The sequence below is a fragment of the Dendropsophus ebraccatus genome, chromosome 1, assembly GCF_027789765.1.
Source record: "Dendropsophus ebraccatus isolate aDenEbr1 chromosome 1, aDenEbr1.pat, whole genome shotgun sequence".
In the NCBI taxonomy this organism is placed as follows: domain Eukaryota; kingdom Metazoa; phylum Chordata; class Amphibia; order Anura; family Hylidae; genus Dendropsophus; species Dendropsophus ebraccatus.
This window is the reverse complement of record NC_091454.1, coordinates 109,823,522-109,838,895: the sequence shown is the minus strand read 5'-3', so window position 1 is coordinate 109,838,895 and position 15,374 is coordinate 109,823,522.

The following is a 15,374-nucleotide window of genomic DNA, read 5'->3' as shown; positions in this document are numbered from 1 at the left end:
AATTTCTGGTTTTGTTCAATATTTTTTGCATAATGTACTGTACAGTATAGTGATGTTCTGTACTGTAGTGATTACACTGGGCACTTTTCAATGTTATAAATGAGTACTGTAGGTAATTATTGGTGAGTGTTGGAACCAGTTAAACACATTTACATTATTTCCTATGGGAAGACACTGCTCGGTTCTCAAACTGCCTTCTGGAACCAATTAAGTTCGAGAACCGAGGTACCACTGTATATATATATATATATATATATATATATATCTTAACACCCCTATGGCTATGAAACAGGATCCACTACTTAAAAATGCTTTCATGGCATACACCACCTTTGGATAGTGTCAAACAGGCTTGGCCTAAGGTTCCTCTGTAACCTTATGTCTGCATTCCTCAATTCATAATGAGATACAGTGGTGCCTTGGATTACGAGCATAATTTGTTCCGGGACCATGCTTGTAATCCAAATCCACTCTCAAACCAACGCAGATTTTCCCATAAGAAATCATAGAAATGCAGGCAATTGGTTCCACACCCCAAAAATAATGATTTATTATTCTGATTAACATGTAAAACAGATGAAACAAACATTCAGAGACAGCAGAATATGTGATATTATAAGTTACTGTACAGTAATGGAGAATGGAAAACACAAGGGCTGACAGGGACTGCAGGGAGTATGAAGGAATGAGCAGGACAGATGTGGGCACATACATGCAGCACTCTCTGTCCAGGGAGAGAGGGGTTACAGCTATGAAGAGATTACCTCCACAGTCCTGTCCCCTCATGCAAGCCCCAGCCTGAAGTGGATCCGCTTTGATTTGGAAGGTGAGGGAGACTTCCTGGGTCAGAGTACAGTGCTGTAGACCCCGCTATGCAGACCTTGACCCTCCCCCACGCAATGCTCTTAAACCAAGTCACAATTTTGAAAAACTGTGAGCTCTTAAACCAAAACGCTCTTAAACCAAGTTACTCTTAAACCAAGGTACCACTGTATATATTTTGCAGAGCCCTGTCCATACTCTGCACTAGTGCCATGCTGTAAGTTACTGAGGCCTTGGTCTTAATGTGTACATTGATTGCTCCTGCACCATGCTAATCTTTGTATACCCACCAAGACAAGAGGGGGCAGGTATTCCAATCATCGCGTGTGGGCAGAACTATGCTCACATTTGACTAATAGCTGCATGATGTTGCCAATGTTGCCAGTTATACTTCCAAGATGTGGAAGGAATGGAAGTAAATGCCAGAAAGAAGAATTCAGGTGCTGTTTTTCTCTCCCTGAACAACTATTTTACGATTTGGGGCTTGGAGACCAAGTCACCACCCAAGGTTTTTCAGCAGAACATTACCTAGAATGTGCCCCAACCTAAAACTTTCTCAATGTACATGTTGGTGGCCTCTCTTCCCTAGCTAAGTAATGTTCCTGGTTATCTAAATGGTGCAAGAAAAAACAAAACAAAACGTGATTTATCAAACCAGGCCACCTTCCTCTATTACTTCATGGTCGAGTTCTGCCCATCTACATGCTTTAGTTATGGGGCAGGGAAAAGCATGGGAACTCTGAATGGTCTTTTGCTGTACACCCCTATGTGCAGCAAACTATGATGCAGCTGCAAACAGCAGTTGAAAAGTTGTATTTTTTTTTTTTAGATCACCCTATTCTGCATGTGTAGGCAAACATCTGAGGGTCCTTTTACACAGCCCGACATGAGGCAGTGCAAGGACATGAGTGCTGATCTGCGAGATTGGCACTTGTTTTCAGGGCCTTTACATGGCGCAATTAATCGAGAGGCAGGGCTGCACAAACAATTCTTGTATTGTGCAGTCATGGAAACTGAGAGCACAGATTTGCATATACCCATGCTGGCAGTTTCCAGATCACACAAGCCTTCTGCATTGCTGTGTGGTTTGGCATCCAGCACTTCAGCTCTCCGGTCCTGCTCTCTGGGACTGCTGTGTCTTCTGGCAGCACATGCCTCCTCCGGCTGTCAATCATTCTGGAGAAGCAGCAGGATGGGAGAATCTGAGAGTGGGAAAAAGTGACACGTCACCTCCTTTTTCTGGTTATTTCAGCAGCAGGCAAAAGATTCAAAGGCACTGACGCAATATGTTTAACAGGTGTAATGTAGTGGCATTCTTGGCTTATTTTGTGTTTTACACATGATACATTTCATTTAAATACTTACTGGGGCTCAACGATGTACCATTATCCACATTTATGCCATGTTCACACAACGTGAAAAACCAGCCGTACTGTGACTGCGTTAGTGAAGATCATCCTGACCAGTACTGATCTTCATTTGTGCTGAATTGAGATGCAGGCGCATCAGTGTGCGCCAACATCCCAATTCACCATTGAACACAATGGAGAGTGCGGTCGGAGCTGCACTGTCCATTGTGTTACCTGTCAGGCTTGTGTGGCCGCTATTCAATAGATAGTAGCCACACAAGACTGACATGTCAGTTTTTTGCAGCACCACTAGCAATCCCGGCCGGAGTGTATACTATGGGGGACATGTATTAAGTGGCGTATCTTTGTTTTTCGGCAGAAAGTGCCTATTTGCGAATATTTTATTCGCAAAATGGCCGTTTTGCGAATAAAATATTCGCAAATCGGCACTTTCTGGCTTATACGCCAGGGGGGCGGGGAGGAGGTGTGGAGGGGGCGGAACGGGGGGCGCGGACTCAGAGTCTGCGCAATCTATCATTGCTTACGCAGGAAACCTACTCCAGCTCTCAGCTGGTGTAGATTTCCTGTCATGCGCACCGGCGCACACGGGATTTATGTAGAGGCAGCCCGCCTCTACATAAATCTCCGTAACGCCGGAGATGCGGGGACATTTTTAAGTCTGGCGTAAAAAATATCAGACTTAATAAATGTCCCCCAATTTATACACTCCGGCCAGGATTCCCTCTAACTGCAGCACAATGTAAGTTTAGTATTAATACTTAACTTACATTGTGTGAACATGGTCTTATACTGTAAGAATATTGTTCTAAACCTATGGTAATGTACTGACCGCCATTTTTTTTTTCCACCAAATTATACAGAAGCCTAATGTCTTGTCTTTCTTTCAAGATTAATTGACCATGCTACTGTTTGAAAACTTTTTCTTGTTTCACCATATCACAAGCTATAAACACAAGCTGGAGAAGCAGGGAATAGAAATCTATCTGTTTGCAGTCTAAATGAGCTATTTAATTATTGAATGCAATGTAAGGTTGAGTGGGAAATTCATCTACAGTAATTGCAGAATTAACAAGAATGAATTTGTCTGCTCAACAAAAAATAAGGGTATGTACAGACAAATAGAATGTAGAAAATCTATTATCAATTGTCACTCCATTAATACATGTAAAAAGACAATCACTACTTATAAAAGGTCATTTCAATAGCTGTAATGCGATGTTGGAAAGTACTTTATCTTAATGTATTGGTGTCTTTCTTCTTTTTTAGCTTCTACAAAGACCACATATGTCAGCTACAGCAATCATGCTACTTGAATTACAGAGGATTTTCAGTGGATACCTGACACCAAATTGTGGGATGTACCACATGTTCTACAGTGTAGCTATCTGAACCGAACAAGTAAACATAAAAGACATAATTTATGGAAAATGCCTGAATTTATTTTTTAAATGAAAGTGTCAAAATATTAAAAACTAAAGCACATGAGCAGAAAATATTAATGTGCACAAGAAGAGATAAAACTGCATTTTATGAAAAAAAAAAAAGTCTGTCATATGTTACACCATAATTGTAAGTACTTTTTGTGATTTGTGAGAACTTTCATTCCTGTCCTATATTGTTCTATCTGTATAGGAGATGAGTTTGTGCATTGTATTGGCTGATTGACATGAAGCCCTGGGTTGTGTTCAATTACTGCAATGGTTTACGCATGCACATTTTTTTATACAAAAGATATTTCTATTAATAAAGGAATGTTTTGCAAATGGCGAGACTTTGATGTTGTTTTGTATTTTGTATTTTTAAGTATTAAAATATTAAAACACTACATACCTATAAGGACTACATACCTATAAATTAGGCTGAAAATTTATCATACGATTATTTTAGAGAATTACATTTTATTTCTTAAATACTTACTTTCTTGCAAGAGCAACACCAGCTTGGTCTGGCATTTTTGCAGCAGAGTAAATACACCAAAATTTCCTGAGCAGACCACTTCTTTGAGAAGACCATTCGCCTTCCAGACCAATTTTTTTGTAAAGGATTTTTTAATCATTAGTTCCTATGAACAATGCCCCTCTGGACAATGGACCCCCTGATCCAACCAAATAACACTTTTTGTTGCAGACCAAAAGCAGGACTTAAAATTGCTACCCGACATTGCTGACAGAGCTGTGATAAAAGAGAAGGGAGTGCACAAGCAGGATGAGAGAGGGTGGAAGGTAGAAGGAGGAGGTGTGTAATGTCAGGGAACTTTTTATAAGTGTATAAACATTCCAGTCATGGACTTAATCTGGCATGTGGATTTATGACCACACATGGACACATTTCAGAGATAAAACCAAACTGACCAAGAATCTTGGACTTCTAAATAAGCTTTGATTTACAAGTCCTTTTTATTGCCCTGGCTTATCTATGTGATGTATATACTCTCTCACCCCTTCCCCCCTTTATTCACAGATGTCTCTTTTCCGGCTTGTAACATCCCTAAAATGTTGAGTATTTTCTGTAAGTCATTCATTTGTAAACTTGTCTGACAAAGGGATCTTTTGAATCCCAAAAGCTCACAATTCTAACAATTTTTTGTTGGCCAATAAAGGTATCACGCTTTACAAATACATTGATCGAAATTATTTACCGCCACATGGATTTTTCTGGCTAACTTGATACCATACTATTTTTTTTCTAATTATGCAGGATTAAAAGCCAATAGAAACGTATGGGAGTAAAGTATTACAGAGAGACTGAAAGAAATACCATACCTAGAGCATGTTAATTTTTTAAGGGGAACTATCTGCAAGTTAGAATTTAACCTGCTGATAGCCATGTATTGCACAGGAGACACCGAAAATGATGCTATGTCTCTTACCTTCATGCTTGGCGCTGTCCAGTGCACGTAATCATTCACTCCATGGTCAGGCAAAACGATATGAAGCACTGCGGCACTGGTAGGAGCACTGCCCTGCCCCCGTAGTGCTGATCTGGGGTGAATTGGTGATTTGGGGGTGCATCAGTGCTCCTAATGGTGCCCCAGTGCTTCAAACCAGACCATGGAGTGAGAAACTAGGTGCATGGGAATAGGGCCTAGGATAAAGGTAAGAGACATACCATCCTCAACGCTTCCTGCGCAATAGGGAGCTATCAGCAGGTTAAATTCCTTTTGTCCTTCAAACAAAATGCCACAAACTCAAAAATAACAGAAAACGCTGAAAAAATGTGTTGTTTATATTGCATTTAAATATTTCCCAGATAAATTTTATCTAACATCTAGATGCAATGGTTTTTATTTTGTTTTTTGTTTATTAAGGGAAGGACTGTACATTTATTACCTCTTCACAGGATAAGTGAGAGATGTATGATCACTGAAACTGCTGGGACCCGCCACTGATCACAAGAACAGAGATTAGAGTCTCCTGTTTGAATAGAAGAGTCTGCTCTTTGGCATTGGAATTACAGAATTACAAAAATAGCTGCTCTTCTACAGTCCCATAGCAAACATGGTCAACCACTCTTCTATTCAAATGGGGGTCTCAGACCTGTGTTCTTATGATGAATGGTGGTCTTGATGATCAGATGCCTAGTGATCATTTTTCATCTATACTGTGTATAGATAAATCATAGAAATAGTAGGGGGTAATGCTAACCCATATATAGACAAAACCAAAAGTTCACCTCTTAATGTACTAAGATGAATCGAGATAGGTGGCCTTAAAACTTAACCTTTATTGTTATCATACTAAAATACATGATCCAGTGTCCACTTGTCACCTAAGGTGGCATGATAGCTGTGAAGGATAACATCAGAAATATTAGATTTTGCTTTTAGTGACCTATACTGTATATGTGGTTATTTAGTATCTCAGTCTCTATATATCTACACCGCTATAAAATAGTACTTACCTTAAAAGTTATACAGGGCTTACCAGGGCACTATTAGGAGGGCCAAGAGTGAGATCGCCCTCAATAGGGTGGCCACACTACTGTGCTAGGCAAAGTTTACAGTGTAGAGGAGATCTAGGGCATGCACTTTTAACCCTTTGAGGACCAGGCCCAAAATGACCCAGTGGACCGCGCAAATTTTGATCTTATGTTTTCGTTTTTCCCTCCTCCCCTTCTAAGAGCTCTAGCACTTTCAGTTTTGTAACGCCCGGAGTAGTGGATCCACTGGACCGGCACCAGCGATGGCACAAACCTCACCAGGGAGCGGAGTCTAAGGGGCCGCTGGTTTTCACCAGAGCCCGCCGCAAGGCGGGATGGACTTGCTGCGGCAGGCGACCCCCAGGTCGCTACCCCTGGCTTGGTTGCTGGTGTCGGCAGGCGAGGCGTGGCAGGAGATGGCACCGGCAATAGTCTGCAGATGAGAGAGCACGTGACTGGCTGGACACAGGAACAGGTGGAGTGACAGGGGAACAGGAACCAGGAACAGGGACAAGGGACCAGGTAACGGACAGGACTCAGGAACAGGGACTAGGGACCAGGTAACGGACAGGACACAGGAACAACAGGGAGCTGGGCCAAACGCTATGGGAAGCATGTAGAGGCTCCAACACTAAGGACAGGGCATGCTGGGATTTATAGGGGAGTGATTGGATGCAACTACCAATTAGGGGCGCACTGCCCCTTTAAATCTGAGACAGCCGGCGCGCGCGCGCCCTAGGAGACGGGGACGCGCGCGCCGGCCGGCACAGCGGGAGACAGGAGCGTGGAGAGGTGAGGCGCCCCCCGGGGCCGAGGTGACAGCAGCGCCGGGTCCCCGACTATGGACACCGGCTGCTGCATAGGGCAGGTAGCGGTCGCGGCGGCGGCCCGGAACGCGGGACGCCGCCTCGGCCGTAACAGTACCCCCCCCCTTTGGCCTCCCCCTCTTTCTTGCCTGCAAATGGCACAGGAAGCCACAAAGTCTTTGACATCTTGGGATAGGCTGGGCCACCAGTAGTGGCGAGAGATCCGTTGGCCGGTCTTACGGACTCCCGGGTGCCCGGCCTCCAACGAGGAATTTCCCCAGTTCAAAATACCTCTTCGAAGCGCAGGGTGAACATGAGTCTTTCCGGGGGGTACTCTCTGAAGAGTGGAGGTGACGACTGGTACTAGGCGATCAGGCGGTATAACGTGGCAAGGGACCTTCTGTAAGTTCTTCCGGTGGTGAGAGGACACGACCTTAGTCTTGGGTACGGGGAGAGGGTACACCTCGGCAGAGAAGGCATCCGCCGAGTCTTGGTCTTCTGCCGGTAGGCCGGATAGAGGCTTGGCCGGGACAGGAAATGACAAAATACACTTGGTCTGAGGTGACTTGAGACACTGGTGGGAACAGTCCTGACCCCAACTGAGAATCTCCCCGGTTCTCCAGTCCAGCTGAGGGGCATGTTCTTGTAGCCACGGGAGTCCCAGGAGGACCGCGGGGGAAGAATGGGGCAGAACGTAGAAGGATATCTCTTCTTGATGTGAAGGACCCACCTGGAGGACTAAAGATGCGGTCTGGTAGTACACACGGTCGGTAAGAATTTCGCCCGTGACCGAGGAGATAGTCAGGGGCCTGGCTAGTCGGGTCACGGGTAGCCGCCATCTTTGGACCAATGTTGCCGCAATAAAACTGCCTGCTGAGCCAGAATCGAGGAAGGCAGTAGTCTGATGATTTTGTCCTGAGGGAGTCCGGATGGAAACAGGCATAGACAGACTTGGAATGGTGGCATTCGCACCTAGGGACACCTGTCCCACCGGACCTAGGTGCGAGCGTCCTCCGGATGTTTGGGGACGTAGGGAACATCCCAGCCGGAAGTGATCGGAACCACCGCAATAGAGACAGAGATTCTGCTCCAGGCGCCGGATTCTTTCATCAGGCGTCAGGTGAGCCCGTTCCACCTGCATAGGAATCTCAGGAGAGGGCTGGGACATCGAAAGGTCAGGATTCTGGAAAACCGGCGCCAGCTGGGGGTGGCGACGGGAATGGGTTAGTAAATGTTCATGCCGAACCTCCTCCTCCCTCTCCGAAAAACGAGTATCAACTCGGGTGGCCAGTAGAATGAGTTCGTTCAGGGAGGTAGGCAGGTCTCGGGCAGCGAGCACGTCTCTCACTCGACTAGACAGGCCCTTCTTGAAGGTGGCCAACAGGGCGGCCTCGTTCCAGTCCAATTCAGCTGCCAGGGTGCGGAACTGGATGGCGTAGTCACCGACAGAGGAGCTGCCTTGAGAGAGGTTGAGGAGAGCAGTCTCGGCCGAAGAAGCACGGGCAGGTTCCTCAAAGACGGAGCGAAACTCGAATAGGAAGGCCCGGAGATTGGCAGCAACAGGATCATCACGGTCCCACAGTGGCGTAGCCCAGGCCAGGGCTCTACCCTCTAATAGGCTGATGATGAAAGCCACTTTAGAGCGCTCGGTGGAAAACTGACTACTCAAAAGTTCAATGTGCATGGTGCACTGAGTCAGGAATCCTCTGCACAACTTAGAGTCCCCAGAGTACTTGCTTGGGAGAGCCAGTCGGAGTGAAGAAGCAGCGTCAGGAGATGGTGTGCGCTGGGCAGTAGTCTGCTGCTGTAAGGCGGCAGTGAGTTGCTGGATCTGCTGTGACTGTTTCTGGATTTGTTGAGCCTGTTGCGCGACCACTCTGGCGACGTCACGGAGATCTGGCACCTCGCCGGGATCCATGGTTGGAGCCTACTGTAACGCCCGGAGTAGTGGATCCACTGGACCGGCACCAGCGATGGCACAAACCTCACCAGGGAGCGGAGTCTAAGGGGCCGCTGGTTTTCACCAGAGCCCGCCGCAAGGCGGGATGGACTTGCTGCGGCAGGCGACCCCCAGGTCGCTACCCCTGGCTTGGTTGCTGGTGTCGGCAGGCGAGGCGTGGCAGGAGATGGCACCGGCAATAGTCTGCAGATGAGAGAGCACGTGACTGGCTGGACACAGGAACAGGTGGAGTGACAGGGGAACAGGAACCAGGAACAGGGACAAGGGACCAGGTAACGGACAGGACTCAGGAACAGGGACTAGGGACCAGGTAACGGACAGGACACAGGAACAACAGGGAGCTGGGCCAAACGCTATGGGAAGCATGTAGAGGCTCCAACACTAAGGACAGGGCATGCTGGGATTTATAGGGGAGTGATTGGATGCAACTACCAATTAGGGGCGCACTGCCCCTTTAAATCTGAGACAGCCGGCGCGCGCGCGCCCTAGGAGGCGGGGACGCGCGCGCCGGCCGGCACAGCGGGAGACAGGAGCGTGGAGAGGTGAGGCGCCCCCCGGGGCCGAGGTGACAGCAGCGCCGGGTCCCCGACTATGGACACCGGCTGCTGCATAGGGCAGGTAGCGGTCGCGGCGGCGGCCCGGAACGCGGGACGCCGCCTCGGCCGTAACAAGTTTTCTATCTACAAGCCATGTAAGTGCTTGTTTTTTACAGGAATAGTTGTACTTTGTAATGGCGTCATTCATTTTACCATAACATGTATGATGGAATTCCAAATATATTATTTATGAAGATATAAATTGGTGAAATCGTAAAAAAGAATGCAATATGGTAACGTTTGGGGGGTTCCTGTGTCTACGTAATGCACTATATGGTAAAAGCGACATGATAACGTTATTCTATAGGTCAGTCCGAACACAACCATATGCAGGTTACACAGATTCTCTAATGTTATATATATATTTTTTTAATGAAATCCCTTTTTTTTGGCAATTAATTATTAATAAAATGGGCCTATTGTGACGCTTATAACGGTTTTAGTTTTTCACCTACAGGGCTGTATGGGGTGTAATTTTTTCCGCCATGATCTCTAGTTTTTATTAATACCATATTTGTGAAGATCGGACGTTTTGATCACTTTTTATAAAAAAATTTTTATATATAATGTAACATAAAATCGATAATCCGCACACTTTTTTCCCTCTTTTCGTCTATGCCATTCACCGTTTGGAATTACGCTTATTATATCTTAATAGATCGGACAATTACGCACGCTACGGTATATTATATGTTTATTTGTTTATTTATTTTTATATGTTTTATTTATATAATGGGATAGGGGGGTGATTTCAACTTTTATTGGGGGAGGGGTTTTGGGGTAGTGTAATAGTGTTTTTAACTTTTTTTTAAACATTTGAAGTTCCTTTGTGGGACTTTTACATACAGTACTTTGATTTCTACACTGATGATTTCTATGCCATAGGCATTGCGTTAATCAGTGTTATCGGCGCTCTGCTCATTGAGCCTGCCTGTACGGACCGCACGGAGGCAGGTGAGAGACCTCCGCTGGTTAGTTTTAATGATCGGGTCCCGATCGGTAAGTGACAGGGGACTCCCCCTGTCACTCACACTTAAACGCCGCGGTCGTTTAAAGAGTTAATGACATGCGGGAGCGCGATCGCTGCAGCGTGTCATTACCGGTGAGGTGCCGGCTGCTGATTGCAGCCGGCCCCCACCTGCTATGAAGCTATGAAGCTTCATAGCCAGAGAGACACCCAGGACTTATAGTTACGCCCTAGGTCGTCTGGGGACAGACTTTCATGGCGTAACTATACACCCTGGGTCGTCTAAGGGTTAAAGTGTCACTGTCGTTAAATATTTTTTTTTTGCAGAAATCAATAGTCCAGGCGATTTTAAGAAACTTTGTAATTGGGTTTATTAGGCAAATATGCCATTATCTGCATGTAAAAAGCCTTTTCCCAGGTCCCCCCCTCCTCTCCTTTCTGCTGTCCACTCCTCAGGATCAGGAAATCTTGACTGTTTTTTCATTTCTTTCATCAGTCGGATCCTGTCTGGTCTATGAAGAGGGGAGGGGGGAGGGGGAAGGAGCGAGATTAGCGAGCAGCTGGAGCCAAGAACATAGGATTGCACAGTGGGGGGAGCTATTCAGAGCCCTAATTAGTGGTCAGATAGCTCAGTGCTGATGTCACCGGAGAGAGCCAGGGATGTGAATGTAAATTAACTCTTTGTTGTCCTGTTTTGCTGCTTTTTTTTTTTTTTTATTCTTTATTTTAGGAACAACGGAAAGGTGGTGCGACAACACACCAAACCAATCCTCTCATATACAATTCACAGTAACAAAAAGTGTAGGTGCAAAGAGAACACAAAACACAAGCTTGATAGAACAGGTAAGCTGAATAAAAGTGAACAATCTAGTGATCATGACGCAGCCAAAAACTATGCACCCCAATTTAATGAAAGGGATCTCTGGGGTCCTCGACCCCCTCACCGTCATTCGAGATTTTAATAGAACAGAAAAGAACAAGGTCGCACCCCAGGTGCCATCAGCGACCTCAGAGAGACAACCGAAACACAGAACCAGAAGAGAAAGGAAGAATCTGAAGTAGAGGATCTGAAGCAAAAAGAAGAAAAGGTCAAGGGGGGGGGAAGAAGGGAGGATCAAGGGGAGTGCAGCGTGTCAGGAAATCCAAACAGGATCAACCGCCCCGCTTCAGACCTGAGCCGAGTTCCACTATTCCCCAGCGCCGAGGATCCCTATAAGCCGAAGGCAAAAAATCTACTACTTTCTAGTCCCCAGCCTCGGAACACAGCAAAGCGCGGTACTCCGGGGTATCCTGGAAGGACATCCAAGCGAACCAGGTGTTCTTAAATTTGGTATTCGTGTTATGCAGCGAGGAGGTCAAGTCCTCCATCCGCATGATGTCGTTCACCTTCGACACCCACAGGGAAGTCGGCGGGGGAGCAGTCTTTTTCCAATATAATGGAATACAGGCGCGAGCAGCCATAATCAGAAATCGGAGAAGAGACTTCTTATATGCTTTCAGAGTCATTCCACTATGTTGCAGGAGAAGTAGTGCAGGGGTGATGACCTTATTGGTATTGGTCACTTGTCTAATAGTCCGCTGTACTGCATCCCAAAAGGGGGCAAGTACCGGGCAGGACCAGAATATGTGAAGAAGCGTACCCTCCGCCAAGCCACATCGCCAGCACATCGGGTCCACATCAGGCCACATAACATGTAGCTTAGAGGGAACTCTATACCATTGGGTCAAGATCTTATACCCAGTCTCCTGAAAGGACGAACATATTGAGGATTTGTGCACCAAAGTAAGTATTTTCTCCCTTTGTTGGGGAGACAATGTAAGACTGAGGTCAGACTCCCATTTGAGCAAGTATTCCGGCGGTGGTTGGTCAGACGGCGACTGCAATGCCGCATATGTCAGGGACAGAGAGTGACGCAGTGGGCCCTCATCCAAGCACAAGGTCTCAAAATACGTGCACGTCGCACTGAATGATGAAGGGGAGGGTAAAAAGTTCAAATAGTGGCGAAGTTGAGCCACTCTCCACATGCCCAGCAACGAGGGTTCCGACAGGGCCCCCAGTGACGCAGACGTCAGCCAGGATGTTCCCGCACGGAACGTATCCACTCTGAATTTTTTAGCCTCAAGCCAGGCTCTAAATATTGGGTCCTGCAAACTGGCAGGGAACGCTGGGTTTCCCAGGACAGGATAACAGGCGGATATGTGACGAAGAATGTATGCCCGGCTGGTAGAGTTGGTGCATGCAGTCAACGTGGGGCCTATTGTTGGGTGGTTTCGCAAAGTTGGAACATTAGAAGGGTGTAACCATGGCAAACAAGTGAGGGGAACTGAGGACATAGACTGCTCTATCCCTACCCACATATTGCTCTTCTCATGTCGGCACCAGTCTACCACTCTAGTTAGAAGGGCCGCCATATGGTACAGGCGGATATCAGGTAAACCCACCCCACCACAACTCTTTGGGCGGGTAAGCAATGTTCTGCGGAGACGGGCAGGCTTGTTATTCCAAATAAACCTTATCTGGAGAGTCGAGAGAGTCTTAAAAAATGACGGAGGGATCTTGGTCAGGATGCACTGAAAGGCATACAGCAGCTTGGGAAGAATTGTCATTTTAAAGATAGAGCATCTCCCAAACCAGGTGAAATAGCCCCTGGACCAGGTCTCACACTGTTCTTGAATTTTGGCCAGTAAAGGAGGGAAGTTCAGTGTCAGCAACGGCAAACACAACCAGACAGTGGGCCCTGATCTAATCCCACCCACTGTCCCTGCCTAATTGCCTCAGTCGACCCTAGGCGGTCGCGGACAACCACGAAGACGTTCCCTGTACTGAATACGTGGAACACAAAACACGACAGATGGACAAAACACAATAAAGAGTAGTCAACAAAGCCAGATCAAACCACACGGGCAACGCAGTACAGAATCGGCAAGCAAAGAATAGTCACAGGTCAGGCGGAGGGTCAAGAACACGAGAAGACAAGCAGAAAGGGATATAGGGAAGGGAACGCTGGGACGGAGCAGGGGAGCTGGGACTAGAAGAACTAATAGCCAGCGATACCCTGCTGGCAATACAAACACTTTATACTGGACCAGGAGCCCGGACCAAAGGCTGATTGGTCCGGCCTCCTGAGTCCAGTCTCACTGCAGCTGGTGCACTGCAGGCTGAGCGGCCGGGCGACCTGTCACTCAGCCTGAGTGCAAGACACTTCAGCTGCGAGCCGGCCGGCCGGCTGACGATCACGTGACACCACGGCGTCCCCGGTTGCTAGGGACGCCGTCGGGTCTCCGTGACGTCACTCGGCTCCGGCGGGCGGAGCAGCGGCGCGCTCCTGAGCCGTCAGCCGGAGCCGAGCTAGAGGAAGACGCCGCTGGATCCGGACAAGGTAAGTTCCTGACACTACCCCCCTTCTTATGAGGGGCCTCAGGACCCTTATCCATTGGCCCGGGCTTAGACGGATTTTGCGTATGGTATAGTCGGATCAGTCGAGGAGCGTGCACGTTCCTAAGTGCCACCCAAGTACGCTCCTCTGGTCCATAACCCCTCCAGTGGACCAAATACTGTAATGATCCCTGTACCCAACGTGAATCTAGAATTTTCTCCACCTCATACTCCAATTCACCCTGAACGACCACGGGGGCAGGAGGAGGTGATGGAAACACCGACGGTACATATTTTTTTAACAGAGCTTATCACCCACTGCATATAGGTGGCCAGATATGCGTCTTTTGTTAGCGAATTTTTGGTAGGACTCTTGGGCTTTAACCAAGCTCTGATGAGCTTGGGCCCAAACTGTGCACAGTTTAGAAAAGATTGTTTCAGCTGAGGGATTGACTGACTCTGCAGAGTGAACGGACGAATACCTGGGATTGAAACCATAATTACAAAAAAAAGGTGACATATTAGTAGAACGTTGTTCATGATTGTTGATAGCAAATTCGGCTAGAGGAATGAAATCTCGCCATTTATCCTGCGTATCAGCTATGAAACATCTCAGGAATTGTTCCAAAGACTGGTTGGTTCTCTCAGTTTGTCCATTCGTCTGAGGATGGAAAGCCGACGAGAAGGACAAAGAGATTCCCAGCTTCCCACAGAACTCCCTCCAGAATTTGGCCACAAACTGGACACCTCTGTCAGAAACAATATTCTCTGGGACACCATGTAACCGCAGAATATGACCGATAAACAACGTGGCCAATAAACGAGCACTAGGGAGTTTACGCAGGGGAACAAGGTGACACATTTTGGAAAATCGATCCACCACTACCCAAATGACAGTTTTACCCCTAGATACTGGTAAGTCGGTAATAAAGTCCATAGATATATGTGTCCAAGGTCTCGTAGGAACCGGCAAGGGATGCAACAATCCCTCCGGTGGCCTACGGGGAACCTTGGACCTAGCACAGACCTCACATGCTTCCACAAACGATTTGACATCTCGGGCCCAAGTTGGCCACCAGAAATGGCGCGAGAGTAAGTATTTAGTGCCTGCTATCCCTGGATGACCTGCCAACACGGAACTATGGATCTCTTCCAGGACCCGGAGGCGAAGGTTCGGTGGCACAAATAGGAGGGAGTCAGGAGTGTTATGGGGGGCCAAATCCTGAGATTCAGCCACGAGAGTAACCAAGTCAGGTTGTAAGACAGACACCACAACCCCTGGTTTCAAGATCGTATCGACCTGTTTCTCAGGAATGTTCCCTGAATCAAAACTGCGAGAGAGGGCATCAGCCTTAATATTACGAGAGCCAGGTCGATATGTGATCTCAAAGTCAAACCTAGTAAAGAACAGGGCCCATCGGGCCTGACGTGGAGAGAGTCGTTTGGCAGTATCCAGATAAATGAGATTCTTATGATCTGTTAACACTGTGACTCTATGTTTGGCCCCTTCCAAGAAATGCCTCCACTCATCAAATGCCATCTTAATAGCCAATAATTCT